The 16,799-nt window shown below is 39.3% G+C and overlaps 1 long non-coding RNA gene across 1 annotated transcript in view; it reads left to right on the forward strand.

Annotated features, from left to right (window-relative positions):
- Positions 1-16,799, forward strand: part of LOC147141856 (uncharacterized) — a 77,177-nt gene that overhangs the window by 963 nt on the left and 59,415 nt on the right. The window lies entirely within an intron of this gene.

Genomic DNA, 16,799 nt, shown 5'->3' on the forward strand with positions numbered 1-16,799 from the left:
TTTTAAATGTATGGTGAAAGATTTACATTGATTTGGCGGGTTTTTTTTTCAAATTAGAAGTTTTTACGTAAAAAAACCTGTCCCAACTTTTCATGTCACTACCGAAACGCAAAGAGTATTTGTCTGTATAGGCAGGGCTTGGTTTTAGCCACATCCCCAGAAATTTCACCAGTAAGAGACATTAACTTAACATACACTTTTTAGGCTTTGAAATCTTTGAATGTTCAACAGCATATTGTAACGAATTGGGTTATCTGTGTTGTGGTCGGATTTGTGTGTTGCTGAGTTGTGATGTTTCCGAGGTTCATGAATGCACCGTACGGCAAGCGAGTGGAGCAGCGGAGAAAGAAGAGCGCGAGCAGTTGTACTTGGATTAATAAAAACGTGATTATTAAACTACGTCTGACGCCGTGTTCCTGGAAGACGCTACAATATGATAAATCTCGCTGTTTAAGTTGAACGTTATTGCTCCCTCGTCGAAGAAACATTCACAGTCGGATGATGCCGTGCATGTTAGACGTGCTACGGCATCTGCAACAGAGCCGCCAATCTCATGTAGCAATGTCGGCACACAATTTTGGGACTCCTCCACGTACCTTTCACCGTCGGCGATTTTAACAGGAAAGCCAGAATGTTCCCAAACAGGAGAAATGAGCAGAACTTACATTTCTTCTTATTTTTATTAACTGTCACTTCATGTGAAAATTACTTTTGTAAATGAAATGGATAAAATGAAACCCAAATAAATGTAACGGCTGAGACCGTCAAGTACGTGTACCCATTTATAAGCAGTCCATTATAAAACGGGAAACAAATGGCAACACTTTAGTGAGAAAGATATATCCATCATTATGAGGAGGAGCGATTAAAACGGTTGCGACTTGGCACATTAAAAGAATGGATTCGTAAGCAAGAAAACACACTGTGAAAAAGTACTCTGCGTCTGTAATTGTCATAATGGTGCACTGTATTGGCCATCTGCTACACTTGCGCCTAATGTTGCCCATATATCAAGGCCATGTTAATCTGCTCTTATTGAAAGAATACACACACTGTTTCTAAGGACGAGATGATAAAATCCCCTTACTACGGTGCGCTGTGTGGCTATAAATCATGTCTGTTTAATGAGCAGAGGGATAAATGACAGTGTCAGCAATTAAAAGGGTGTATGTCATGACAATACCTGACATCATTAAAGTTGATGTGAGTGTAAAAAAAAAAAAAAAATCAAATAAATAAATATAGAGCAGTGTGGCTGTAATTGAGACACCCATGCCGCGCTAACGCGTTGTAATTGTTTCCTAATGGTGCTCATGTTTCAGCCGTAGCGAGAGTCTTGATGGCATGTCTTGTCTGTAGAATAATCCTGTCATTCCCACGCCGATAATAACAGTGGCTGTTTTGTAATGAGCGGCCAGGAGTCTGAATACTTTGGAACACACAACAAGTTTCATTCAGAACTGAATAACTGGACATTATGTATTTCCTTTATCTTAGCTTTTTTTTTTTTTTAAACTTCTTCGGCTGAGGGGGGAAACTTTTGAGTTTGCCAATGCAGCATAATTCTTGGCTCAGCTTTTTCGGGAAGTGAAAGCTATTCTCATACTATGACATAAAGATGCCATGAGTATATTCAGGAATTTATGTAGGCAGGATGCTACCTGACATCTTGATATATTTTTAGTGGACTGTTTTCCCCCCCTTTGCAGCAACTTTGTACTTTTGTATTGATCAGCTCAGGATGTTTCTTCATGCGGCTGCAACGTGTCAAAGAAAAGAGTCCATTGACTTGTTTATCAGTTTGCATACCGTATAGAGACATTAGATAACAAGGGTACACTTGCACTATTGACTAGATAAGGATAATAATGCTTAGTATTGTTTGACATTATTGCAGCTTTAGTAGTAGTAGATCCAGCAAAACTGCTTTTGTCAGATCTGTCATTCATCAGCATTTTGCACAGAACCCAGCAACAGCGGGTACTAGTGTTGCATGGGATACCAGTACCAGCACCGTGCCCCAATTTTTCGGCATCAAAAACCGCTCGATACAATTTTTTTAACACCGGTATTTAAAAAAAAAAGAAGAAAAAAAAAAAAAAAGTCGCAGCTCACCAACTCTGTCTTAAAGGCAAGTATACAGACGTGCAAAGTCACCTGTCTACCGGCATGTGATTAACGCCTTAAGTGGCATGCCGGCTCCTGTATGTGTGAGGAAGCTTCAAGCAGAGAAGCGCCCGCGTCTTCTCCGCTGCTCGTTGAAAAGAATGAGGCCAGAAGCGCGATATGGAAGTTTTCTGCATACATGGCCGACAGGCATGGCAAGCCAACTGACATGGCGAAGCCGGTCTGTTATAAAACGACCATGTACAAACAGTTTAAAGAACGACAGGTTGTCACACATTTCTCACACTTCCCTCAAAAATAAGTCGAGTGTGAATTATTTTTGTTCAGAATTAGTTTCATTTGACGAGGCGTTCGACTAGCTGGGAGCGGACTGGAGAAGAGTAGACAAACGCATGCGCAAACAAACAATAGAAACATGTAATTCATTCATAGACTAGCTGCTATGGCCTAAACTGATACCCATGCGCAGACTGGCTAAACTGAGCTAATAACAGCCAATTACACTCTAATTGGGTGACGCACACATCACTCACTGAGTCAGGCCCTGCCTTTAAAAGCCAATGTGTCATTTATACAGTTGTAGTGGTGTTATGATATCAGCTTTTTGTCATTCTGGCCTACAGTTTCAGGATTTTGTGATTTTTCTAAATGCTTCTTCCATTGCTCCCACTTATATGGGGTCACCCCCACTTGTAGTAGTCAACTGACAGCTGTGGAATTTGATGTGCTTGCTCGCTCTTGAGAGGGAATGATGAAAGGCGTCTCTATCTCCGCTGCATCAATGGATGTGCCCAGGGCCAAACTAGCCCGACACCGCCGCCGCCTCCTGTTTTTCGCACCATGTCCTATTTACTTATTTATCCGTCCTACTACCGGCGTCTTATCTCACCCAATGAAATTAATCCTTGTCTAAAAATATCGGCAGAAAGAGTCACTCATTTTCCCGCTGACAAGTAAGGAAGATGTGTATGGAGCTTTCACACTGGTCATCTGTGTCCTCAGTGTACGCCGTACGGTGCTGATGCGGGGTGGGGTGGGTTCAAATTGACACTTTCCAACGAAGTTTAAAATGGATGGCACCAGAATATGAAGTTTAACTTACAGCCCACGTGGGGTTACACGACTAACCATTTTTTTTAAATTTGATGCCAATATGATGAATGTTGAGTTCATGTTTATTAGTCGATGACGTTACTGATATTTATAAGTCACTGTTAATCTTTTTGTGAATTATAAAATGATATATTGGGTCTGTTGCCCACAAGTGACCTACAATGCGTCTCCCTTTGGCATTAATGCCACTTATACTGCGCTGTGTCCGCCTTGACTTTATTCAATGCAGTGAGCCTCGTAAACTCCCCATAGTCTCCCAATTGCTTGTTCTTCAAATGTCGGATTAAGTTTGTTGTGTTGAAACTTTTGGCCATGCTCCCCGCGCGAGGTACCTTTTCATGGCATATACAGTATTAGAAGACGCAAACTCCACACACACAGCAGACAATGCGATGTTCACACCAACTGCGGTGGTCGGAATATTCGATCAAAGCCTTTGTTTTGAACGTCAATAAAAGGCTTTGATGGAATATTCCGATCACGTAATTTTTCACGAAAATCGGCTGATCATGATCGGGGCCCGATCGATCGGAGCATCCCTAGTTTTAGTTTAGTTATTATAATTTTTAGTATTAGATTTAGTATTTTTTTTAAATATATGGAGTATTTGTCGAGTGCAAGATAAGAAAAAAAAAAGTAGTATTGTGTGATGAAGTCAAGTAAACTACAATTCTCAAACAACTGACCTTCCTTTTTTGTAGCTACGGATGTACAGCAATGCCGAAATACATTTAAAATACGACTGCCCACAGTGCTTTGTGTCACACATCTAATGATCTGAATGTGAAAAGCTGCAACGGCCATGTCAACGCCCACTTCAGATGTCTAGATTTTTTTTTTTCCTTAAATTTATGGGGGGATCTGGCAGCCGGAATGTTCTGAACTCCTGTTTTCATGCCTTTTTGAGCACAATAGTATTGCAAAAAGGACATGGATGTAAGCTTTAGCTGACGTCACGTCGTTTTTCTTCAAAATGTAAACTAGATGAGGAACTATTCAGTGAATCAATTCAAAAGAGCCAAATTTGACGTGACTAGCATGGAAAATGTCAAATCATGCCCTGCGCCTCTTAAAAAAAAAAAATGACACTGCAACTTTGTATCCTAACTGTTTGATGGCAAGTTGTTGGCACGTGGGTTAGCCTTTTTGCCCTGGAGGTTTAGACCTTTACCAACACAATCACTACTTACTGAATGAAGCTGTTCACGCTGTGAGTGTGTGACCTTGTGATTGCATCCCGGTGTGATGCCGATTACCTGTCAGCAGCGTTTGTACACACACACACACACACACACACACGCACACCAACACAATCGGCTATAGACAATACCCACTGGGCAGGTCACTGTGTCTTGCTGGAAGCATATTGCTTTTTAATGGGAGCGGAAACACACACGCACACACCTACACGCGAATGGCCACATGCAGGGACGTGTCGTAGATTGACCATTAAGGTCAGGATTAGGAGAGCTCAGGAGTCTGACATTGAGACTGTTTGTGAGTCATTAGAGACAGATTTTAGGCTATTTTGTTGCCTGGCGTCCATTGATACTGAGTGACATATTAGAACACACACGCACGCACACACACTTAGTTGCAGTCTTAGTACAAAAGCACCAAAACACTAAAAATCCTCACTCTGTGAACTCTCCACCACAGCAGGAGGCATTTTTGGAGAAAGTGCCTTTTTTTCAGCTCATTTCCTGAAGTGGAAATAATAATTGTGATCAAACACTTCATTGATTTCTCTCAAAGGCTCAAAAAGAAGCTCTATGACCCAAACCAATTTTCATCTCTCATGACTGAGTTCTATTTCGGTCCTGCTGATGTGCTGCTTCATATCTCCGCATGTGTGACTTTGTTGATGAGATGTGTAAATCATCTTTCTTCTTGCAGAACACAAAAATAGGTGTGCCTGAACACATTGTCCACGGGCAAAAATTGCAAGGGACTATCAGGGAAAATAGTATAATTACAATAATTATGGTCCTTTTTTTTGGCAATATGTGTAAAAATAGGAAAATTACCGGTGCATTTCAGAATTCTCTGGTCAAACAAACAAAACTACTAGAAATGGCTCCGTATAATTATTTTGTTTGTTAAATTAAATACAGTGTTGGCTTGACTCGTGAGTTTAATTCACTCAACACTTCTCACATCATCTTTCCCCATTGCAATAAATGGAAATGGCATTCATATGTTGCAGCGCCCCCCCAAATAAAAAAAAAAACAAGTCGAAAAGTAGCACTGTACTTTGTAAAAACATTCAATAATATCACAATTAAATAGTAGGGATGTAACGATTCACTCAAGCCCCGATTCGATACGATTTTGATTTTCAATTCCCGATTTATGATTTGATCCTATTTATTTATTTTTTTTTAATCGCTACCATGCTTGTCACATGCATGCGCTAGTGTGGTGCTGCAATATGCGCTGATGTTTGGCGCAAGCGTGTCAAGTAGGGCTGCCACAAAGTATTATTTTGCTAGTCGATTAATCACCAACAGTTGTGCTGAGTTGCACTAATACTATGAAACTACCTATAATTACTAAAAAAAATACTTGTAAACATATTTCACTTTTTTGGGAACCAATCCTTTTTTTTTTATTCAGAGGACAGTGAAATCAAATGAGTAAAATTAGGAAAAAGCACTGTGCTAAATAAAACTAAGATAAACACTTTTATTGGTTTTTATTTAACCTTAATCCAAAATGTTTAGCTTCTCTAATATGCATAATTTAATCTACATATTCAAAGTGTGGTATGCAGCTAGAATGAAAAAAAAAGAGCAATCTTTATCAATCTAAATTGGAACATTGTAACGAATGGTGTTGCCTTACAGTGAAAATCAACCCAAACATATTTTTTTTCAAGTTGAAACACGACATTCTGATTGATATTGCGTGTGTGGAATATGAGTTAAGCAGCGAAATCCACCTGTTTTTAGCCATCTCAGGGGCCAGCCATTTTGTCACTTCTGTCGACTGAAAATGACATTGGAACAGATTAATGGCATTTCCATTCATTTCATTGGGGAATGATTGATTTGAGATTTGGTCACAGAATGAATTAAACTGGTAATTAGGGTTGGGACGATACACTTTTGTCCCAATACGATACGGATCCCGATACTTGGGTTGTAATCCAATACGCATTGCGATACTTAAATATTCTAAAAATATGTATTAAAAAAACTGAGGCATTTGTTTCCAAAGTTTGAACTTAAGTGCCATTTCACATTTATTCAAGTGTCACGATTGAAAAGTGCATAAACTCTTTCAGTAACTGTTCCTGACACACAGGAGTGCAATAAATAAAACTCCATTCACAAAGCTCAACTTTAAGGACCTCAAATGTTCCAAAAGTACCGCATTGGCCCGAATATAAGACGGCCCTGATTATAAGACGACCCCCTCTTTTTTAAGATTCAAGTTTCAAAAAATTTTTTTGAACAAGAAATTAATTTTTATACTGAAAATAATTACAGTACATCTGAAACAAATGATTATAACAATATATTTGAGAGAAAGGGCATGTTATTTTGCCTCATTCAAATCTTAGTACCTCAACATTTAAATATGTAAACTAAAGTGCAATCCCATTCGTAAATCAATGAAATGAAATAAACCAATCTATTATGATCAAACAACAAAATTGCAATAACTGCATTAACCATCAAATTGAAGTCTAACTATAACTGTAGTCTTGAAACAAATCTGAATAAGGAAAAACATTGCAATAAAATCATGCAAACTGGTTTAACTTGAGAGTAGCTGAGATCTATCATGACAGAACATTACTCCTCACAAACAATGATCTGCCTCGCTGTCCTTAATCCCATCCTCTGGCTCCTCCCATAGCACGTCATCCTCACGTGACAGGGGTTGCTTTGGCCTGCGGAGTCAAGCTCAGCATTCGCTTCAATGATATCTGGCGCCATCAAGCGTCGTGAATGGGTATAATGTCTAGACCCCGAATATAAGACGACCCCCACTTTTTCAGTCTTATTTCAATGCAAAAAACACCGTCTTATATTCGGGCCAATACGGTACATTAGAGAAAGTGCAAAACATAACATGAGGTATGGAAAGTATCGATACTTCATCAACGTATCGGCATAAAAAGTATCACGATGCATCGCGATACGATATTTCTATCCCAGCCCTACTGGTGATTGATTTCACTGAGAAATGTTTGTTTTACAATCAAAACAAATTGGAGGTCGGCCAGCTTCATGGGACAAATGTCTGTGTGCGACTAGTCGTCCCGGCCTTTCAACATATGAAAATCACATGCGAGGATTATTTTCCACCATCCTGTATATATTTCCTTGATTGGTCTTCCGACGATCACGCCGCCTACTCTTCCCACTCCTCATTACAACTTTCTTTGGACTTCAGTGGAATTTCGATGTGAGACCTTTGCCTTTCTGCAGAGAATTAAACATGCTGTATCCCGACCTTTTTTGTCTGCGGCGACTTTCATTCCGCCGGCACGCAACGCACACCCTTGAAATCTCAAGAAAATGCCTCCGTTCCGTTGTGCGGGGGGAAAAAACGCATCCGCCAGCTCTCGGCACCTCAGATCTATCACTTCCTCCCTTTTTCACGTCACGGTTCTCTTTTAATATTTTGACGAGTGTTCTCCGGCTGTGACCTTGTGGAAGGAGCACAGCAAATGAATGCCCACAGAATCTGCATTCCTTTCCGTCGAATCTGACTTTTTGTTTGAACAAATGAGCAAGCAACTCATCTAACTGTACCCCTCACCACCACCAAAAGATACTTTTGATACAAAAGATACAAAAGATTGTGAGGATGTTGGAAGTTTAAGTGCAATCTGTGACGCTGGTCGAACTTAAATTTGGTTCACTTTCACACCGGTCTGAGAATATCACATTTAAAGTCGTCAGTGTCGTTCCGTCAGGTCCAAATCAAAGTTGGAGAAACATTTTTTTAAAGGGCCAAAAAGTCCTTAAATTATGTATATTTTTCTTTTTATCGGTTTCACTTAGGAAAATAATGTATTTCTTTCAATAAATGAACTGTGGTTTATTTTAAAAAATGCATTTTAATCTTATAAGAATAGAACAAAAACAGACAAAGTCAAATTTATAATTCCGGGCTCGCCTATGAATAGAGAAAAATCTGTGGGGTTTTTTACCCCCAAAATTCTTCAGAAAATACAGATAAACATTCTATACATTGCATACAAACATTGTGTATTTTATACAAAAAATGTGTGTGTGATGGTGGGGTGGGGTATGTGGAAAAAAACCTAACTAAAAAATTTAGAAAAACGATTCGGAAAAAAAATGGTGAAAATGCGAATCTGCCGGTGTTGACCTGCAAGTCTGCGTCAGTCCACTTTATAAAGTTAATTGATGTTTTTTTTAACCTGCAAATAATCATATTTCCATAGAAAAAGTTACAAACTTAATGACGTTGCTTTTATAAAAAGCTTTTCTTTAGAGAATAACTTACCGTAATTTCTCAACTATAAATCACACCTGATTAAAAGCTGAAACAGCTAAATTTAGCCATAAAAACACATTTTTACTTATATTAGCCTCTACATTTTAATAGCCAACGCATCTCCATGTTGTAACATGGAAAACTGGCAAAGAATAATTGTACACAGTTTCATTGGTCCACTGTGACGTGTCCAGTAATTTCATGGGTCAGATGTGACGAGACTATGGGTAAATCAATTGGCGGCTTGAAGCTCAACAGTAAAAATTAATATATACATAAACAGCGTCACATTAAAAGCTGCAGGGTTCAAAGAGCGGGGAAAAAGTAGTGTCTTATAGTCCTGAAAATACATTTTAACAACAAACAAAAACAAATGAATATGCCTTCCATCAGAGGGCCGTTATGACTGGGAAACCAAATAAATGTTTAGTCATCCTATCGTATTATTAAATTTACACAACAAATGACTGGACTACAAGTTTTGAAATCAAAAGTCAAGTATAATAGTTTGTTTTCATGCATTGTTTAAGTTCATGGTAAGAAGTAGAGGGCTGAGAAAAAAATATTGTATGGCAATCTATTGTGATACTTTTCATGCCGATACCAAGTATCGATACGTTGATGAAGTATCGATACTTTCGATGTATTATGTTATTTTATATTTTGCATGTTCTATAACATACTTTTAGAACATTTGAGGTCCTTAAAGTTGAGCTTTGTGAATTGAGTTTTGTTTGTTGCACTCCCGTGTATCAGGAACAGTTACTGGAACAGTTTTCGTGACACTTGAATAAATAGTCAAATAGCACTTAAGTTAGACTTTTGAAACACATGATAAAAATGTTTTTTAATATATATTTTTATAATATTTAAGTATCGCAATAAGTATCGGATCGCCACCCAAGTATCGGGATCTGTATCGAATTTTGAGTAAAGTGTATCGTCCCAGCCCTCGTAAAAAGGGTAACAAATAATTAATGCAAAATCTTAACTTTGTTTATTACACATGACAATTACATTTTTTTAACCGATTTTTAGCAAGGATCACAGAAGTTGGCACACATGATTTGCTTTCGCAAACTACTTAGAAGGATGTTGCGGCCCTTTTCTGGTCCCCTTGGCCTTGAATTTGACACCTGAGCTCTAGATCATCATCTCTTCAACACTACTAGTTGCCTACCCAGCATGCTAAATAATGCTTATTACTTAGTTTGCTGTGTGTGCTTTTTACTAAGCGGGGAAAATAAAATCCGACTTTGTTCCCATAGGCATCCTAATACTCCTTTGGATAGTGCTGTTACGCTGACAAATATTGAAGTGGTAGGCTGTGATGGGTGATTTTTATCATAGACAGATAGTGTAGAATTCATGCGCGCACACACACGCGCACACACACGCACACACAGATGGTTGTTTTTCCTTCTTCCTGCCCTCTCCTCCATATGCATGAGGCGCAGGCCATGCGTGTGGCGGCTCGCTGTCAGACGGGGTTGAGCGGGCAAGGACGCGTTGCCGTGGCGAGAAGTGTGTGTGTGCGAATGTGTGTGTGTGCATGCCTCTCTAACTCAACAATATACCTGTCAGGCTGAGAGACAGCGTCACGTACAAATACATACACGACGCACATGGTCTGCATTCTAAAACACACACGCACGCACACGCGCGCGCCCACACGTGAATATTTTAACACATACTAACTCAGTGCGTGTGGAGTGGAGGTCATGTAATATTGCATTGTGAATACTTCAACCTCGCATAATCCTCTCTGCATCTATATATTCTTCAACGCCGCATTTTAATATTTAATATTTTTAAAGAGCGATTAAAAGCAGTTTTAAAGTGACATGTTTCATAGAAATTCACCCCAAAAGATTTTAATTTAGCACAATGGTTCCAATATTTTTCGGACGAATAACTTTATATATGTATATATATTATCTGGCTACATTTGTTGTTACAGCAGGTGTGTTAAAGTATTCATTACTGCCTTAAAGGGTTGTAAAACTATGAATTGCTAGACATTAGCATGTCAACGTTCATGTCTTTGGAAATGTTCAGCACGATCTTACCATAGGGATTACGATGTGAAAATAGTTCCAATGATTTGGTCTGTTTCCAGGGATGGGCACTTTACCCTTTTTTGTCGGTCCGCCCTCCGTCTGCGACCTGGGTACCTTTCCGTCATCGGCCCTCTGTCTTTGTTCGTAAAAATAGTCGTCCTCCAAATCCCGTCCGACCTCGTCCTTTTGAAGCACTTATGTCCTTCCATTTCGTCAGTTAGCTGCTCCATGCTAACTCTGGATATGTATACATATATATATATATATATATATATATATATATATATATATATATATATATATATATATATATATATATATATATATATATATATATATATATATACACACACATACATACTTAACTGACAGGTAACTCAATCAGTAAAGTCGATCATTTGTCTCTCTGAGGAGGACACAAATAGCTGAACTGAATTTATGAAATTGTTCCCAGTTAAATATAGGACCCAAATTGCTAAGTTGGCAACACCGGCTGTGCATTTTGTTAACTTAGATCCACTGTTTTCGCAAAATTGTAACTTGTATTTCTAGATCAAATCTGTTGAGTAACAGATGTTTATAAGCACTGTGAAATGTTTTTTTTCTCTCAAGAAAAAAACGATAATTGGACACACGTGGTTGTCACAGCCCATCTTTAATTTACCTTTCTGATGCAGTATGTTCCGCAGACTGTCACATGGGTAGAAAGCATCTGTTGTCAACCCACGCAAGTCTACCGGAGCTGCGCAGCGATGACAGGTTGAACTTGAGCGACGTCGATGCTTCAAACTTTTTCTAAACATCTGTGCTGCCATTTGCTTTGTTGTTCATTAGGAGAGCACCTGCTGGTAACAAGCCTTATTTGATAAGGCAGCAAAAAATATATATATACAATTTAACACAGACTTATTTAACTCCGCTCACAAGAGAAGACTGTGACAAGAGTCGCCCCTTTAGCACATCCACGTGCCCCCCACTCTCCAAGCGTCACAAGTTAACCTACGCTTAATCAAGCTGTTACATTTGTGTCACAGTTTACTTTAGCCGACGTAATAGACAGCTGACTTTCGTCTCAGATGCCACAGTTAGTGTAGCAACAGAGCTAGCCCAGTAAACAATACAGGGTTATATTGTACGGTAGACCGTTTTTTTCAGATCGCACCACGATTTATATTGAGATATCGCACCTCTCTAAAGTCTGGTATTGTTTGAATAGTCAATATAAAGGGACATGTTCTTAATACTTATGTTCACATTTAAAATTCTGGCTTCAAACAAAAAATGCTTTCTCCTCACAGATGAAAGATGTGTTCTTTGTAAGAGTCCTTAATATCCTGGTTCCTCAAATAGTGGACAACGCTCTCATCAACTCTGTGTCATCCACTTTAAACTGTGGGCAGTAACGTTTAACCATCCACGCGTGTGATTTCCAAACACAGATATTAAAGGGGTCTTGACTAGAGTCGAACTTTGCTTTGCTAACCAGAACAGCGGTGTACCTTTCAGAGCCTGTAAACTGTGGGCTCTACAGTGTGGACACTTAACAAGCTCCTGGTGCAGCAATAAAGGTGATTTTACGTTATGTGGAGATGGTCTGTTTCGACAATTATTCCACTAGAGTGTCCGCTAGCTCCCATATCAGTAGTCCCTTGCGTCTGTGGATTGGTCCGATGTGCCTCGCCGCTTCAAAAATGACTCGCCATTGTTTCCGATGGATAACGATCGACAGTTTAAAAGCTTCCCTCGGTGGGCAGTTAAAGAGTGCTGCCTTTGCAGAGCTCTCTGCGGTCGAGACCTTTTGTCCCCGGTCATAATCATGCCGATCGATCTGTCAAGACTTTAGAGGTACACTAACGGCAATCCGTGTCCTAATGTGATTAACATGAAAATGCAATACTATGGGGGAAACAGGGCGGCCATTACTATTTCTTACTTGCCATTGATCTTGCTTTAGGTGCTTAAGGTTGAAACATTAAAGGGAAAGTCCGCGGACAACAATCCTGATTTTTGCGGAGAGGGATTCTTTCATTCTTCATTCTGCGGCTTGAAAGTTGATTTTCTGCGGGCATTAAAAAAAAACAAGCAAACATGAACATTTATGAATCAAATTAATGTAATAATGAGGTAGGAATTCCGAACTTATTTACAAAACCAAAACACTGAAAACAACGTGGTTGTAAAATAATTGACATCAATATTCTCTTTGCCCCTCTTGGGAGGATTTATTTGCATTGCTTAAAGTGCAAAACATTTAATTAAACTATGGGTTTGAGACAGGACAAGTGATATAGCAAAGATGTAAATGGTGTAAACTATACACTTGACCTGGATATTGCAAACTGCGCATACGGTGCAGTTTCCAAATAATACAGTCATACTGTATGATTACGCAACGGTGCTTAAGTAGAAGGATAACACAAAAAAAGATCAGGGGGGTTATTTCCATTGTGGGGCTGTGTATTCAATTCATGTATATTTAATGGCATACAATATATTTGAGACATAATGAGCAATTTTAAAAATAAAACGTATGTAGCGCAAAGAAATAGTCATTTAAAAAACATGAATTATCAAATCACGGTAAATACATCTACCTACCTATTTATCTATCTTGACAAATTCAAGTTAAATCAGAGACCATCCATAACTATAGAAGTACTTATGTGTATGCAATCTAGATGTAAATCCCTGGAAACAAAAGCTCAGCTGTTTTCATTGCACAGCAAAAATTACTTTTGGAGGGAAGTGTATTTTTTATGGTTATACTGTGAATGGTTGTCTGCCGCTATATGTGCCCTGCAATTGGCTGGTGGCCTGTCCGGGTTGCGGTCCCTCTTTCGATCAGATGGGATGAGCTTCAGCTCCCCGTGACCCTGAACAGGATAAGCAGTATAGAAAATGAATGGATTGATGTATTTCTTATGAATTAATTTGCTCAAGAATGCAGAACAAGGGTAGGCCTTATTAATCAACTTCGGGGCCTCCATTAGACCCATTTACTCATGAACAGGCAAATATTCATCAGGTCGAAACGAGCAATTAAGGATGTGTTTGTGCAGTTTAGTGAAATGAGTCGGAACGCTCGCGCTAGCAAAAAGTTCTAAAAGACTTTGGCTACGTAAGCAACAACAGTGTTACAGCGGGACCTTCAAGGTCAAACACAACGCCGACATTTTAAGGAGACAAGTTATGCCTTTATTTCGGAAATTCATATTCTATTTTCGTGACATAATCTCAAATTAGTCTGTTTGACAAGGCTACATCAGGAAACACAGTCGCCTCATTCAAACCCAAGTCTTGCTTTACAAATCCATGTGGCAAATTGGCAACCCCAACATGTGACTGCCTCCAAATAATAGATGATTGCATTACAGGTATTTGTCACACACGCGCTTGCACACACACACGCACACAAACACAACCACAGGGTTGTCTCCATCTGGGGCGGGCTCAAAAGTCTGTGCCATGCCTAAGAAAGTTGTCGCTAGACAGCGAGCGGCGTTATTTGTGATTTGGATGAGCAGAAGGCAGAGGAGAGGAGCGCTCTTTCAAGCAGAAGGCTCCTCAGCTAACATGCATGTGTGAGGAGGGTAAGCATGGAAGAAAAACAACACAATCTGTTTCCGAGTTTCTCAAGAGGCACGGAAAATAACAATCACCACAGCTAACAAATGGTCCGTTTTCCCTCTGGGCAAAAAGCAGACACACACAAAGGCGGGATTTACACTGCATGGTGTAAGTGACGCAATTCAGTAGGGGGGTTCTATGGCATTTGGGATGTGCCTTATTGCAGTGTAAACAGGAAAAAAAAAACAAAAAAAAAACATGGGGTTGGATAGCTTCGGATCGGAATCGGGCCTCTTCCGAATGACAATAAAAATCTGACACGTATCGGATATGTGCCAAAATGCGAGAGCAGCTTAAACTGAGTACCGGGTATACCCCCTTAATGCGAGCTCATTGAAACACACCAATCGGTCCACTACTCACAAATTCACCCAGCCACGATTTTTTTTCCTGTGCAACCTATGACCAGCTATTTGCTGAATACAAAAGTCGTACATCATCAAGGAAGTATTGTTGAAGTGATGCATCTCAACTGAGAGACAAGCTTTGTATGTCGGGGAGAAGCTAAGTTTAGCCTGGGTTGTTAATGGAACATAGAGTCACCAGGTGTGCATAAGTTGGTGAAGATGTGTTCTCATTTCAAAACCGTTTTCCCAATTGAAAATAATGTAAATTGTTTTGTCTCCATAACTAAAGTTGAAGTGATATCTTAAATTCGAAAATGCCACAAGTAGACATTAACTGCTGTTAAATGAACTAAATTCATTATGTCAACTTCTCATTTGAATTTAAACTTTTACCACTTTTCGTCGATCTACCTCTGTATTTTTTTCGAATGGTCTTTTTTTTACGTCTTGAGCAGAATTTGAGGAATTTGATTTAATTTCTTTTTTTGTTGCTGTGGTCCAGCAGGGCTTGTTTTCATTATTGAGCAGCACACTTCAAGCTTGGGATGACGTCGGTCGTGACTCGGTCCTCCTGTGAGTTGCTCCTTGATGCATTTTTTAAAAGACTGTGACACCGATGCCTTCCAATTCCTCCAGATGGCAAACAGTTTCCCAACTATCACTCTTCCTTTGTCACGTTTTCTTCGCCAGCCCAGTAATACGAGTTTTGTCGAAACCTCCACACGGGCTGCTGACAGCTATGTGGCAGTGCTCAAGATGAGTTTTCGGCACTTCTTGTCACAAGAATCCACATTTTTCTCACGTTGTTCATATAGAAGCAATACAGTAGGACTACAATAGTATGTCCATGCAGTGAACCCCCGCCTATTCGAGTATTCACAAATGCATTTATTTTTTCCCGTGGAACTTGTCCTCAGCTATTCGGGGGGGGAAAAAAAACAATAATTAGATTTTTGTGGGATCTTTCTTTAACACCCTAACATGCCAGAAAATGGCGTCACAGCACTTGCTAACAGGAAAGTATAGTCATTTGTCAAAGAAGTGTTGTTAAAATTATCAATCTTGACTGAGAGACTAATAGTCAGGACAGAGTTAAGTTTAGCCTGGTTTGTTAGTGGAAGTCATGCACTTCCGGTGTAATTCCAATTTAACGGAGCCACTCAAAACTAGAGTGGGGTAGCTCAATTTTTGTTATTTTGCAGGAATGTGATTTGAACTTTTATGGCTGCAATATGGGGGATTTTTTGGTTTGCCTTTTTGGGTGATTTATATTGTATGGCAATGATTCCTCTCCTGGATACTTGTTTTTAAAGAAATTATGATTTTCCTCAGATTTTTCTTTATTCCAAACATCATTTCACAAAAGATGATCAATAAAATTTGTTTATGCTAATATGCAGATGCGCAGGGGACCCAAGCTAAAGCACGTCTTACTTTCTGAGTCTTCGTTTTATCTATGAACCTTGAATTCATGGATATTTTTGTGGGAGGAAGCCTGATTTTATGGGCGTGGCCATCTTGTAAATGGGAGTTGGCCCACTTGTCGCACTTGGGAATTAGGAAAACTGTTATGTGCAAATTTAATGGATTGTTCTCGGTATGTCAAAATTGGCTTTATTCCCCCCCCTTTCTCTTCATTTCTACATTTAACAAAAAAAAGACATAAATGGAGTTAGCCCACTTTAGTTTTCAGGGGGTTATTGTACAAAAGTGTCAGAAACTGTTGTTTACGTCACATTATTAACCCTCCTGTTATGTTGCTGTATCACAAACAGCAATAATGTTCTTGGTTCAAGTTGAGCCAGGGATTTTCTAATTAGTACCCAATAGTGTCAGGAGCAGGAAAAAATCCTAATAGATTTTGACAGTATCTCATTATGAACTCCATTACAATTGTTCTTTATTCTACATTAGGGTTAATGTTACTGCAGACTCGCCCACCACTCTGTGTAGCAATAAATTGGCATGATGGTGGCGAGCCAAGAAGAAAGACTGCGTAAAAGACAGAGAATGTCCAAAGGTCGGGTTCACTGCACTTTCAAATGAC

Source organism: Filicampus tigris, chromosome 9, assembly GCF_054856515.1.
Source record: "Filicampus tigris isolate MCC_2025a chromosome 9, RoL_Ftig_1.0, whole genome shotgun sequence".
NCBI classification, from domain to species: domain Eukaryota; kingdom Metazoa; phylum Chordata; class Actinopteri; order Syngnathiformes; family Syngnathidae; genus Filicampus; species Filicampus tigris.